The 14,962-nt window shown below is 41.2% G+C and overlaps 1 protein-coding gene and 1 long non-coding RNA gene across 14 annotated transcripts in view; both read right to left on the bottom strand.

The window, feature by feature from the left end:
* LOC138742262 (N-acetyl-beta-glucosaminyl-glycoprotein 4-beta-N-acetylgalactosaminyltransferase 1-like) overlaps positions 1 to 14,962 on the bottom strand; it is a 710,446-nt gene that overhangs the window by 355,389 nt on the left and 340,095 nt on the right. The gene's annotated exons all lie outside the window — the stretch shown is intronic.
* LOC138742292 (uncharacterized) overlaps positions 1 to 14,962 on the bottom strand; it is a 93,628-nt gene that overhangs the window by 7,233 nt on the left and 71,433 nt on the right. Inside the window, exon 3 of one of the 4 annotated variants that reach the window (XR_011344041.1) lies at positions 7,802 to 7,972. The exons of the other annotated variants lie outside the window; for them this stretch is intronic. This is a non-coding gene — a long non-coding RNA (uncharacterized lncRNA). The remainder of the gene's footprint in view (positions 1 to 7,801; positions 7,973 to 14,962) is intronic. 4 annotated transcript variants of the gene reach the window in all.

Below are 14,962 nucleotides of genomic sequence, written 5' to 3'. Positions count from 1 at the left end.
AAAGGATAAAGAGATTTAATTTAATTTCAAATTTATGTTTTAGATGTGGTGAAGAGATAGATGCTTTTTTTCATGCAACTTGGACTTGTCCCAAGGTTAAGACCTTTTGGATGCAAGTTAAATTATTTTTGGAAAAAGTATTAAAAGTTAAACTTCCATTTGGTCCAATGTTGTTTTTATTTGGGGACATTAAGTTGATTGTTTTAAAATTGAATTTTTATGTTTAGCTTTGGTTGTATCTAAGAAATGTTTGGCTATTACTTGGAAATCTGACATTTTTGGGAATGTAAAGATTGCATACTGAAATGAAACCTTGTATCCCTCTTGAAAAGATAGTGTATAATTTGAGGGATAAATATCATTTTGTTGTAAAAGTATGGAGTCCATATTTACAAATTCTTGGTTTGAAGATTTGATCTCTCAATCCATTCCAATATGGCGTCTTGGTTTTCACAGCTAAATAGTTGAATGTTTGTCTATGATTTCCTTTCTTCACTCTTTTGTAGTGGGTAGATATAGGGGGAGGGGATGGGTATTAGTGGGGAGGGAGAGAGAGGTTGGGGGATTTTTACTTATATATTTTCTGTATATGAATTTATTATAATTGATGTTATTATAGTTTTAAATTTTTTAAAATGAAATATTAAAACAATGTCTCCTGAAAAATGCAAATTGAAGGAATAGATAGCAGACCTGCGATATACAATACAGATAAATTGCTTTGCCACCAGGCAGTGAGGTTATCGCAACGCTTTTACAATGCCAGCGATTGGGACTGGGGTAAGGAGTTTGTACGCTCTCCCCACGTCTGCGTGGGTTTTCCCCAGGGGCTCCGGATTCCTCCCACCATTCGAAATGTACCTGGGATGTAGTTTAATTGGGTGTAAATTGGACGGCACGAACTCGTGGGCCAAAATGGCCTGTTACCGTACTGTATGTCTAAATTTAAAATTTAATTAATTTTTAAAAAAATGTAATATAATAATCACTTTTGCAGGTTCACATCTGCAAAATTCTTGAAAAGACAAATTGTTAAAAATGGTGCAAATAGTCTAGCACACAGCATGCATCAGATTCAAGATTTCCACTGGCGAGGACACATCAAATCCTCTGCAACAACCATTTTCCATTGTGCTTTATTTGACTGACTGATCTAGTTCAATTTCATGATGGTCAGACAGGGTAGCAGTGGCAAATTTCCTTGCCTGAAGAACAGCCATGAACCTAGTGGGTGATTTAGAATTGTTCCAGATTTTAGGCTCAAACTATTTTGCCATTAGTCTTTGTGTCTTTCTCATCTGCCTTCAATTACCTATGTTACGTATGGGCTAAGCAAGTCGGAGCAAGAAGTGGTTAACTATCCTCTCAAGGTTACTCCATTGTTGAAGAAGATTAATACCTCAGAACTTAACCCCATTTCCTTGATTCTTCTTAGATCCTGAAATCTATCTACCTCCTTTAACTGAACCGTCTGAAATTTCCAGGGTAGTACCACCCTCTGAATAAAAGAATTTCTCCTCATTTCAAGTTTGCAAATGAGTTATATATATTTATTTTATTTTGTATTTTTATGTAAATATATGATGATTATGTGCTGTGTATATGTGTATGCACAGCAGTCCGGAGAAACACGGTTTTCTCTGGTTTAATATGCACAGTCCTTCCCTGTGGATTGTCACCTTGTTGTGGCAGAGAAGCTTGAGTGCTCCTGAGATCCCATGGTCGAGGGTGAGGTTCCTGACAAAGAACAATCCAACCAAAATCTCAACAGTGGAACAGGCGGATGAAGTTACTTTGAATTCAACAGTTGTGAAGGTGGACAAAGGTTGCAACAAATCCATCAGCTCCAATCGTCATGGTTTTTGTGCCTTTGGAACTAGTTGGTTGATTTGTGAAGTACCGTGTGCTTCTTGTTCTTTTCTTTGGCTTGGCTTCGCGGACGAAGATTTATGGAGGGGGTAAAAAGTCCACGTCAGCTGCAGGCTCGTTTGTGGCTGACAAGTCCGATGCGGGACAGGCAGACACGATTGCAGCGGTTGCAAGGTAAAATTGGTGGGTTGGGGTTGGGTGTTGGGTTTTTCCTCCTTTGCCTTTTGTCAGTGAGGTGGGCTCTGCGGTCTTCTTCAAAGGAGGTTGCTGCCCGCCAAACTGTGAGGCGCCAAGATGCACGGTTTGAGGCGTTATCAGCCCACTGGCGGTGGTCAATGTGACAGGCACCAAGAGATTTCTTTAGGCAGTCCTTGTACCTTTTCTTTGGTGCACCTCTGTCACGGTGGCCAGTGGAGAGCTCGCCATATAACACGATCTTGGGAAGGCGATGGTCCTCCATTCTGGAGACGTGACCCATCCAGCGCAGCTGGATCTTCAGCAGCGTGGACTCGATGCTGTCGACCTCTGCCATCTCGAGTACTTCGACGTTAGGGGTGTAAGCGCTCCAATGGATGATGAGGATGGAGCGGAGACAACGCTGGTGGAAGCGTTCTAGGAGCCGTAGGTGGTGCCGGTAGAGGACCCATGATTCGGAGCCGAACAGGAGTGTGGGTATGACAACGGCTCTGTATACACGTTAAACAAATACACGCACAGGCATCTTCGCTTGGTGGGCCACTTTCCACAAGCCAATTGAAAGCCCATAGGAATGAAGACCATCACCCTTAACCTTGAGGTGTAGCCACAATGACGAAGACATATACAGTCAAATGATAATAAACTTGGACCTAACTCTCATCTTGAGACTGTGATGCCTTCGTCGAGGAAAAAAAATTCAAATGGTCACGTGTGACCAATGTGATAGCAAGGCAACCCCAATCACTGCAACTTGCATTTAGACCAGGAGTGGGGATTGAACCTATTTGGAGATCCGTTCATTGAATCTTAAATCCAATGTCTTAACAACTCAGTCATCCAGTGGGGGCACAATTGAGAGCTAAAGGGAAGTAAGACTGAAAAAATTTTGATGAAAAGAGTTTTCAGCCGGTCATCTCAACAATTAGTGGATGTCAAGAATACTCAGGTCATTGTTGTGAGGCAGGTTATCCAAGAGTATACCCCAGAGGCAAAGTGGCATGGCTAGTAGAGAGCTGGGTTCAATTCTGGCCTTGAGTATTGTCCACCGGGAGTTTGTACATTCTCCCCATGACACCCTGGGTTTTTTCTGGGTGCTTCGGTTTCTTCCCACTTCCCAACACCATGCAGGTTAGTCAGTTCATTAACCAATAAATTCCCCCAAGCCTGCAGGTGAGTAGCAGAATTTTGCAAAAGAGTTGATGAGAAATATGTGGAGAATTTAAGAAAAAGGGAATAATGCAGCGGAGTGTAAATAGTTAGAGTGGAGTGGACTCCATAAACTACCAGTTTACAGTAAACAATTGTGATGGCATTCCACTTAAGCTTGGAGAATTTTGCAATTTTTTTTTAGTTACAGCGGTAGTAACAATTTACAAAGAAAGGCAACAAAGAGACATCTGTTAAATTATCCGTTTGAACTGCAGGAAGTGAGAACGCTGGTAAAGAACAGAATTCACACTCAGGCGTGTTTGAGTACCACCGGTTCATTATCCCGGATGATAGGCAAAGAATTGGATACATTCCATCTGGCAGAAACAGCATGAAAAATATCATAAAAAATTAAAAAGTAAAAAAAAACTTCAGAAGCTGCAAATCTAAAACTTAAATATAAAAAGTTTGAAACACTCAGCAGTTCAGGCAGCATCTGGAAAGAAAAATAGATCTAATATTTCATATAAAAAAGATGCTGGAAATCTGAAAAGAAACCATATTTTTTGAAAAACACTAAACTCACAGAAAAAGTTAAATACTTTAGACGTAACCTGTTAGAACCATAGAACCCTACAGAATAGAAACAGGCCCTACGGCCTGTACCAAACTATTCCTGCTTAATACCACTGACCAGCATCCAGACCATATCCCTCCAAACCCATTCCATCCATGGAGTACAGGTTTGGAGGGGGAGGCAGTTTCCAATTGAATCATTCACTTTCTGCTTCTGGGTGACACAGATACTGTTGATTTTTTTATGGCTCTATGTTATTGATGAGTGTGGAAGGGACATGCCCCAAAATGTTCAATATGAAATATACATATTGATGAGGTCTGTTTGCTCATGAAATTCCACATTTGTTAGATTTTCTGAATGTGGAAGTTTCATCCACGTCAAAAGCGATGTCAGGTCAATGATCACTGCGTCACACAGGTGTATTCTTTGTTGAGTCATGCCTCTGTTAGCAGAAGTGAAGCTATTAGTTAGGTGTGGGCAAGAAGCAGTCCCAGTTCCGGGAGAATGAGGGTTGCTAACAGGTTAGGAAGGAAACTTACTTATATTAATATCAGAGCATTTTTAGGTGCAATGTAAGAACATGGAACAAGTTACTGCACACCCTTGGACCATTACACACAAATATAAAGAGATCCAAACACCACCCAATCCAATGCAAAATGCTGATGTCGTAGGAAATTCAAGTCGAAACATAACAAATAATCTGTCCTGTCTACTGGGTTCGGATGGTACAGTTTGTCCGTTTCTTTCACTCAGTTGTATTTCTGTCTTACAGGTAGTGAGATCATTACTTTCCCACCTCACATTCATCTGTTATTGCTAACTCAATCAGCTTTCTATTTTTTCTCTATGTCTGTGGACTCCCTTTCATCTTTCAGATCCTTCTCAGTTGCCTACAAGCTCTCCAATAACAAAAATATTTCACCTCATTATTCTTAGGAAGGGAAGTAATGCACATGTCAGAAGTCTCGGTTCAGAGATATAGATTCATGGAGTTTAATGGCATGGGATAGGGATTTGGGTCCAATATGTCCAAGGCTACCAAATTGTCTCCCCAAGCTAATCCCACTTCCCAGTGTCGAGCTAATGCCCCTCTAAGCCTTCCTGTTCAATATAACCTGTCTAAATGTCTTTTGCATGGTACAATTGCATCTGCTTTTAGCACTTGTTTTGGCACCTTGTTCTATATACCTAACATCTTCAGTGTGGAAAAAGGTGACCCATGAACCCCTTTTAAAAATCACCCCTCTCCCCATCTTATACTATGTCCTTTCATTTTAGACTTCTCTACCCCAGGCAAAAAAAAACGATGACTATTGACCTTATCCATTCCCCTCCTGATTTCATAGCTTTCAGTAATCTACTAAATCTTGGAAAAATGATACCAGTTTACAAAGAGTCACTTCAATGAAGTCAGCGATGTCATTATTATGATTGTCACGTGACTCTAAACATTCTACGAACAGTATTCCAGTTGCAATATGTTCTGTCCAAAAATGGAGTGTAATCACAAGAAAAGGGAGTATGGACAAAAGGTTGACAAGGAAGTTAAAAGCAAAAGCAATAGATTTAGTTGGGAAGAATGAATTGGAATTGGAGGTGTGCAGGGGGATCCATGGGTTAATTCCCAAAATCTGGCCAATAAAGGAACAGAGTGCAAGTGACATGATTTCTCAAAATGGTGGAATGATAGCAAAATGGTGGAATGATAGCAAAATGGTGGAATGATAGCAAAATGGTGGAATGATAGCAAAAGTTGCTCATCTGAAAATTGGAAGAAGCTACCGAAGGCAATACATGCAGAACATAAAGAAAATATCCCTCCTCTCCATGGACCCTATCCACATCTCCCACTGCCTGGGAAAGTCCGCCAATATTTTGAAGGACCTATGACACCCCAAACACTCTCTCTTCTCCCTCCTCCAGGGCCTAAAGACAGTTCCTTCCCCACAGCCATCAGGATCCTGAATTAACCCCATAGGCCTCTCACGTTGCCCTTGCTTGATGCTAACCCATCTTCCTTTTCATTACAATCCTATACTCTCTAAGTGTGACCTTTACATACTGCATGAATGCTAGAGATAACCGGTTAGTTCTGCTCACAGAATAACCCTTCTCACAGTTCTATGTATTTTGTGACAAATAAACTTAAAAGAAACCTAGGAAGCCCACATTTCAACAACCAAGCAAAGATTTACTGACTTGGGATCAGATTGTTTTCCCTTTTCAATCGGATGATGGTGATGTAATTGGCTGGACTGCACATAAAGAAATTAAAATAGATAACCCACATTGAACAGCAAAGTACCTGACAGAACAATAGGCAAAGCACGCAGAAGATATTCTCATTATTTTTTTTAAAGAAAGAGGAGCACGAGTCAGCTTTCAAGCCCACTCTGCCAGTCAACAAGATCCTGGCTGTCCTAGCCATGGACTCAGTTCCACCTACCTGCCTTTTCCCCATAATTCTTAATTCCCCAACTCTGCAAAAATCTATCTAGCTATGCATTAAATATATTTAGTGACGTAGCCTCTACTTCTTCCAAAGGCAGTGAATTCCACAGATTCTCTACCCTGTGGGAAAAGCAGTTCCTCCTCATCTTTGTCCTAAATCTACATCCGTGAATCTCAAGGTGACATCCCCTGGTTCTAATCTCACCGATTAGTAGAAACAACTTCCTTGTCTCCATTTACCCCTTTCATAATTTTTTGTGTTCCCCTCTCATTATTCTTGACAGGCTAAACAGATATAGTTTGGGTGTGATAACAGAAGAAATAAAAAGAGATTAAGAGGTTATATAAATGCTGGGTAATCTGTAAGTCAAGTGGCTGTACTGTTAAAACTTCCAAATATAGCTTGCAAGGATTATTTCAACAGAGATAAGGGAATTGACTGCAAACACAACAGCTTGGAGTAAGTGCTTGAGAGTGGTGAAACAGCTGCAATGTCACACACTTTGCAAAGAAGATGATGGTGAGAAAATTGGAATTCAGCAGTGCAGCATTTTCTTGCTGATTGATGGACAGATGTTCAAATGTAACTGAAGAAACATCAAAGCAAAATACAGACTGTTTAATTCTTGATGAGCGTATGTCAACTGAATATTGAGTCAAATCAAGACAAAGGTGACTTTATACAACTCAGTCAGAGACTAGGTTCAAAAATTGAGCTGAAACAGTCACAGTTTTCTTTTTTTTGTATTTGCAGGTTGTGATTATTGGGGCGGCACCGGGATCAGTACTTGGGGCCCAAATATTTACATTCTATATCAATGATTTGGATGGGACACAAATTCCATATTTGCAAGTCCACCAATGAGAGTAAAGAAACTACCGGTAGATGGAATAGCGTAGGATCTAGAAAGGCTTCAGGAGAATTTAGACAAGCCAATTGAATGGGTGAAAACAAGGCAGATGGAATGCAGTGGAAAATATGAGGCCATCACAATTGGTGCAGAAAACCGAAAAGTAGAATATTCCTTAATAAGAGATTGGACCATGTTGCTGTTCAAAAAAAGCTAGGCCCTGATGCATATATCACATAAAGCAAACTTTCAGGTAATTGCGAAGAAATGGTATGGTAGCTATTACCTATTAAAGCAATAGTTCTCACCATTTTTCTTTCCACTCACATACCACTTTCAGTAATCCCTATGCCATCAATGCTCTGCGTGTGGGAAGGGAAGGTTACTGAAATATTTTGCTTGAGAAAAATTGTCATGGGCTCATTTCCTTTGGAGTTATGAAACCGTGCACATAACGAGTCAATTAGGGACAATTAAAACAGTGGTTTTCAAACTTTTTCTTTCCACACACATACCACATTAAGCAATCCCTTACTAATCACAGAGCACCAATGGCATAGGGAATATTTAAAGTGGTATCTGAATGTAAAGGAAAAGGTTGAGAACCACTGTATTAAAGGGTGAGGAAGACTCATTCCAATTTTATAGGGCCACAGTCAGACCACACCTAGAGTATAGGATGCAGTTTTGGTCTCCATACCTTTTAAAGAATGGATTATGCATTGATGAAGTTGGCTGGATCCAGGGATGGAGGATTTGCTATACGTATAGAGCTGAGAGAAGGAGGACATTCTTCACTCCGCGGATGGTGAACCTTTGGAATTCTCCGCCCACAAGGATTGTGGAACTTCACTTGTTGAGGTGATTAAACCTAAGATCAATACATTTCTAGATTTAAAAGGAATCAAGGCATATAGGGATAAAGCAGGAAAAAGGCACTAAAGTTGATCAGGTAGACAAGAAGTTTGCCAATATTGAGGAACTAACTCAGTTCACCAATGTGATGGAGGACTAAGTTGAGCTAGGATCAACTTTAAGCATCATGGTGGAAAGATTCATTGGTGCCTGGACACACTCTCTTCTCCCTTGACCCATGTGCACCACGCAGGCTTAAAATCAGTTTCTTGTCCATAGCAATCAGGCTCTTGAATGAACCCCATAAGTGCTTTCATGATGTTCTTTACACAGCTGTATGAATGTTGGAAATAACCTGTTGCAAGAACCCTTCTCATTGCACTCGGTATTTTGTAATAAATAATTTTAAACAGTTGTTAAATGTATCCAGACAACTGCTTGACTGGCCTCAAGGGTTAATCTTCAGTGTATTTTTGTGTATTCACATGTGAAAAATAATGCTTGTTAGGGAAGATGGGGAACAGCATAAAACCTGGTTCTCTGCTTCCCAGCTCAATCCTGAGCCTCAACATCACCAAAACCCCCATTTAATGCTTTGACAGGACAGCCAATTAGGTGAACCCCTCCTATCACACGACTCAGTTCCAGCTGGACTACACTCTCCCAATTCTGCCTTCCAATATGGGCCTCCTCTCCCACGTTTACAGCATGCATCCAGCTTTCCCTTCAGATCTGTCAGAGAAGATGTTGGAGGGAGGTGATCTCACAAGCTCTACACCCATAACTGTCCAGCCAAGTACCACTCTAACTCCATCCTGGAACTTGCTGGCAATACCACAGTAGTTGGTTGGGTTATAAATAATGAGACAGAGTACAGTAAATTCTGGTGACATGGTGTCAGGATAACAACTTCTCTCTCAACCTTCTTGAGACAAAGGAAATGATCAGTGACTTCTCAAGAGAAAACATTCCTGTGCTTAAGGTGGTGAAGTTGAAAGAGTGAATAGTTTCAAGTTCTAAGGAAGAAATATCTCCAATGGTTTGCCTTGGACATGCAAGGTGATGTGGCAGTCAAGAAACACACCAACACCTCTGCTTTGTCGGAAGAGTAAGGGAATGCCCCCCTTGCCGCTCATCAACTTCTACATATGCACCATCACAGCATGATATTGAAGCTGCTCTGCTCAAGATTGAAAGTTATAGAAGGTAGCGATTACAGCTCAGAGCATGATGCAAACTTCCCTCCCTTCAATGGGCTCCATCTACATCTCCCGCTGTCAGGAAAAGGCAGCCAACATGCTGAAAAGATTAATTGGAGCCTGGACACACTCTCTTCTCCCTTGTCCCATGTGCACCATGCAGTCCGATCCATAAGAAACTGTAATGCTGGAATTTGAAGCATGCTAGAATAAACTGCTGGAAGAACTGAGTAGGTCAGGCAGCATTCGGGAAGGGAAAGGAAATGTTGATATTTCAGGAAGGGAAAGGAATTGTTGATATTTCCAGTCAAGATCCTGTCTCAGGAGTGAGAGAGAAGAGGGGAGGTGAGTCAGTATAAAGAGGGAGGAGAAGGGGTGAGACAGGGGCCTGCTGGCAATGGGTGGATAGAGGAGGGGGGAGGGAATAATGGGCAGATATAGCTTTATAGACAGATTGCTGGGCTGTCCATTGAAAGTAGTAATCTTTACTGTAAGACCTGTTCAGAATGCTGATAAAATTAGGCCTTTTCATCAACAAAACTTTTCTCTCACGCCAGTTGTTGAAAACCAAATATTCTCATTTCAGACAATTCCTGGTCTCGTCACAAGTAAACATAATAAGCATGATATGGTAGAATAAGGGAGAGTTCATTGCAGGTGTGATTTTTGTTATAAAATAAGGAGGGCTCAGTGAAGATATTGGCTGCTTGCAAGTTATCCATACACAAAGTTGATGATCTCTGCGCAAAGGCTGCATAATATTTACAGTTAAAGAGGGCACTGTGGGCAAAATCAGTTGAAGTCAGAGAGAAGTATGTGTGAGTATGTGTCATCGGTTAAAGTGTTGAAGCTTTCTGAGGAATGGTATATGGAGGCAATATTTTGCACAATTATTCCTAGTATTTTACATCCTAGAAATTTGGTAATTTCATCTCCATTATTTAGAGTGTCTCTATTTACATTATATTGCTCAGTTTTAATAAGCATTTAAAACATCTCCTGATTTGCTTCTCTGTGAGCCGACAGTAGTTTTACCTCATCCACATGGGTTCAGACCAAACTCAGAGAATAGGTGTAAAAGACAAATATCTACAATTGATGTGCAACCTGTTTGATGATAATGTGCATGAAGGCAGAATCGGACATTTTAACGCCAGATATTTTGGTGAAAGAAACAAGCCTTCTGTTGTCCCTTGGATATTTTGGCATCTGCAGTTTGACGTCGGATATTTTGGTATTCACATTTGGCAATGCACATGGCATGTAATTAATTATAATTTTCATTAAGTAGTATAAATATTGAGCATTGATTAAAATTGTTTCTTGGTGCTACAACAATTTATTCACTTATTATCGTTATTATGAAGTGAGGAGTGGTGCTTCGAGCTGTTGAGTGGGACCCTGCACTTGGGACAGCACCTGTCGCTCTATCACATCAAGCTGACTGACATGGCACTACGGGCGCTGGAGGCCGACCAGCAATGACTGAGTCAGTGAGTCATTGGTACTGGGGACAGAGGGGAACCAGGTGGAGGGGGCTGGTGGCAGAGGCGGACCGGGAGCGGAGGGTGATCAGGGATCAGTGTCCGGTCCCCAGTCAACCTGCCTCGGCTACCATCGGTCAGCTTGACGTGATAGAGCGACTGCCGCTGTCCTGGGTGCAGGGTACAGCACTCAGCCTGAAGCACTGCTCCTCACTTCATAATAAGTATAATAAGTGACTAAATTGTCGTAGCCTAACTCTTAGCCCCAAGAAGTCCAGTGCCAAAATGTGGATGCCAAAATGTTCGGCACTAAAACGACCTAGACCCACATGAAGGATACTATTAGAAACTGATTAACTTTGAAACATTAATAGAACAGATCTTGAAAGGATTTATACAAGCAAGACTCCCGGTGTGTGATAATCACATGCTCTGTTGACCTGGTATTGTATCTCCGGATATTATAAACCTCTGCATAGTCACAACTAAAGCACAGTAATCAATAAATAGAAATGCTCAATAGTCAAAGGCGATAATAGTCTATGTCACTTGGTTAAAATGAATGGTAAAAAGCAAGCTTCATTTTAATGAAATGCTTTTCTCCTCAGACCATGAATTACTTCTGAAGTGCACGCACTGTTTTTTTTGTAAGCAAATGAGGTAGCAAATTAAAAAGGAATAAATGAATCACTTCATTTACCTGAGGCAGTAGGAACATACAAGCATCAATGCTGACAGGGGTCAATTGAGGTTGGGATGTTCTTAATGTGAAGGAGTTAATAATAGCCATCAACAATCATTGCAGCTTTATAAATGATGTTGAAAATATGATTTCTGTCGCACACTGATAAAGACTGCCTACTATCTGCATTGGGACATAACAATTACCAAGTGGCTGACAAATTAAAAGTACAAATTGTTTCTTTAAGTAGCTAAGTAGGATGGGGGACTTTCCTCCTTTTGATAATTGAGAAGGCCAGATGGACCGTCAGGATCCATGATGACAAACATCAATGCTGACAAGACTGGCAAAGACTAAGGGAGCAGAACAGGGTTTAGTAGCAGATGCTGTTTTGTGTTTTTAGCTTCTACGGTTTTCCTTATGGTTTCAAGGGCTTGACAGCAATTAGTGCACAATGTCTAATTAAAGATGGCATAGCCATCGTTGAGCACAATGCTCTGGGCAACCTATCCTAGCACGAACACATGAATGTTTTGTCAGCAGTAGGGAATGCTTATTCAGGTGAGGAATCAGTGCTCCTCCATGCTGAGTCCCATTTGGAAAGGCACTGAGGACAACGGCCAAGCTGAGTACTGAAGGACATTCCTATCAGACTGGGTTGAGGGCAGGTGGTGAGGAAACTAACAAAAGAGGTAAAGCTGCCCTTGGCAATCTGCCTGCTGCAGATGCTGCAATGAATGGACTGGAAAGCACAGTTCTGCTTGGGGTACCAAGATGTTACTCTGGGGGAAAACATCAGCCTGTAACATCTGGGAAGTCACAGGAGATTACTGCTTCAGTGAAATGTGGCACATTTGAATAAAATGTCTTTTCCATTGCCTGGATTTTGCTGAATTGGTTTTGGAAACATCTCTTTTGTTTGGTTGCTACAAATGTCCAAAAAAGACTTCTGTGCACACTTTGTTGGTGCGTAAATTGTTGACTTACGATGCTGCTGCCATTGTGGAGGGCCAGCCAACACGCTCCTGAGGTTGCGCAATCGAACGGGCCTCAGACTGTTGGAATGCGTTGGGGTGCACAGAACCAGAGGCCATAAGTATTATAATGAAAACAATAGATCCAATTAGGAATACAGGAGCGAGTTCTTCACCAAGAGGTTGATTAGAATATGGAGTGTGTCATCATTAATTAAAAAAATTGAAGCAAACAGGAGACATGCGAGAGACAACAAATGTTGGACTATGGAGAAAAGAGCCACCTGGTGGAGGAGCTCAATGGGTTGGGCAGCATCAGTGGTAGAAAAGAGCGGTCACCATTTCAGGTCAGAGGTCTTGAAGAGAATTGTGGAATGATGGCAGAGAAAGGTAAACACATGAGGGACGAGCCGAGGTCGATGAGATGGTCGAGAATGCTCAAGGAAACTTGGCTTTATTAGCCAGGTAGAAACTATAAGAGCAGGAACATTATGGTATAAATGTCTACCATATCAGTTAAGCCACAGATAGAAAACTGTGTGCAGTCCAGATTGCCACAATGCGATTATACTGATTATATTAATCAGCCAGAGCTGATTCACAAGATGTTTCCCAGGAGGAAACATTTCAGAGACTCTATCAGCTGGGGTTGTTTCACTGGGTGTAGAGTGGGCTGAGCGGGTGATGAGGAGCATAGATAGGATCAGTAATGAGAAACCAGTCCCTTTAAGCAGAGGAAGCTCTGGACAGGGGGCACAGATTTAATAGATAACAAACTTAGAGAGGATCTGACAAAAAAAATGTTCTCAACCAGAGGGTGCCTGGAAATTGAAACACACTGCCTGAGGGGGCAGGTGCTCCCATAACATTTAAGAAGTATTAGATAAGCTCTGGAAACATCAAAGATTGTGGATTGCGCTCTGGAGAACAGGATGAGTATGGCCAGGCTTGTACAAACATCGAGGGCTGAAGGGCCTATTTCGATGTTGTTTCACTCTGTGAGACAGGAACAGAAGACAAGTTGTATGAGCTGAAGTAAACAGTTCCGGCTCACGAGATTCAGCTGTTGAACCAAATGGTTATTCCTTTGTATTTACAAATGGGAAAGGGTCATTTGGTCAACTGTAATACAAATATAAGCTACGTGCTACAATAACAAAACTAAAACCTCTTGCTCACTCACTGAAATGTATTTATTTAAATGCAGACTGTTGGCATAACTGGTATGGCCAGCATCCCTGTCCACCTACATTGGGTCTGTGAAGCCAATGACATGGCTTTTTGTTAAACCTGCCCCGAGAGTAGTTTCGTTGCACAACTGATGGGGTTGTTAGACAATATGTTCCATTTTGTGCCTCCCTTCACCTCATCTTCGGTTCCATGATCAAGTAGTGCATCTATCAGTGCCAGAGAGCTTGGTTCAATCCTGACCTTGTGGAGTTTTCATGTTCTCCTGTGGACTTTCTCCAGATGCTCCAGTTTCCTCTCACATCCCAAAGACCTGGTACTAATTTGGTAGATTAACTGGCTGTGGTAAGTGAGTGATAAAATCTGTGGACAGTTGCTGAGTACGTTGGGGGGCATAAAAAGAAAATGGGATAAATGCAGGTGCGTAGAAATTCATTAAATAAATAGTGCGAATGAAACTTGAATACTCAAGAGTAGAAGGTTGCAGAGAGTGGCCAACCTCACCACATCCATCACAGGCACTGACCTCTCATTCATTTAAGATGTTTACATGAGGCATTGCCTCAAGGACACAGTAAACAACATGAACAACATGCTGGTCATCCTCCCTGCTTCCATCAGACGGAAGGTACAGAAGCCTGAAGCCTGGCACCTCTTGGTTCAAGAACATTTTCCAAAAGCTATCACGCTTTAAAAATTAGCCAAATTGCTGTAACCAGGACACTACTCCGATTTCAGATTTATTGTCATACATGACATCACATACAACCCTGAGATTCCTTTTTCTGCAGGTGTGCCAGAATTACCACTAATTGGTCTTGCAAAAAACAAACTGTGCATAGCGTAAAACATGTAAACAATCCAAGAACTGTAAAAAGATAACAAACTGACTGTGCCAAGTCCAAAGACATGTCTGCCCAATTGTAACCATTTTTTTGCATTAAACTACAAAAGTAATTGCTTATTGATCCATTTTATATTTATTATCTTTTTTTCCTCTCGTGTGGTAACTTAATGTTGGCTTATTCTTTATTTGTGTATGAAATATCTGTGTGGCTGCTGCAAGGAAGAACTTCAGTGCATTTGTACATTGTACATGTGTAACACCAACACTCATCTGACACTCATGGATGCTTGATGGTCGTCACAGACTCAATGGGTCAAAAGGCCAGTTTCCATGCTACAATTTCTTTTTTATGACTCGATGTGCTTTGCTTATCCATTTTGTTCTACACTCTTTTTCAGTCACAGTGTTCGGCTCCAAGTAGACAATTCCCCACCTGACAGGTCCACTTGTATCCTGCCATTGACATGTAAAAGTTAAACAATAATGTAAAAGCACTTTAATCCTAACCACTTTCTCTACTGACTCTCACAAGCGTCTGCCATGCTCATTGATTCAGTAATCATATTATCCTTGAATTATTGATGCCATCAATTCCTCCAGTGTCATGTCATGTGCTATTATCAGCAAGTAAA

This window comes from Narcine bancroftii, chromosome 1 (genome assembly GCF_036971445.1).
Source record: "Narcine bancroftii isolate sNarBan1 chromosome 1, sNarBan1.hap1, whole genome shotgun sequence".
Classification (NCBI taxonomy): domain Eukaryota; kingdom Metazoa; phylum Chordata; class Chondrichthyes; order Torpediniformes; family Narcinidae; genus Narcine; species Narcine bancroftii.
Note: the sequence above shows the minus strand (reverse complement) of the source record. Positions and strands in the feature narration are given on the sequence as shown.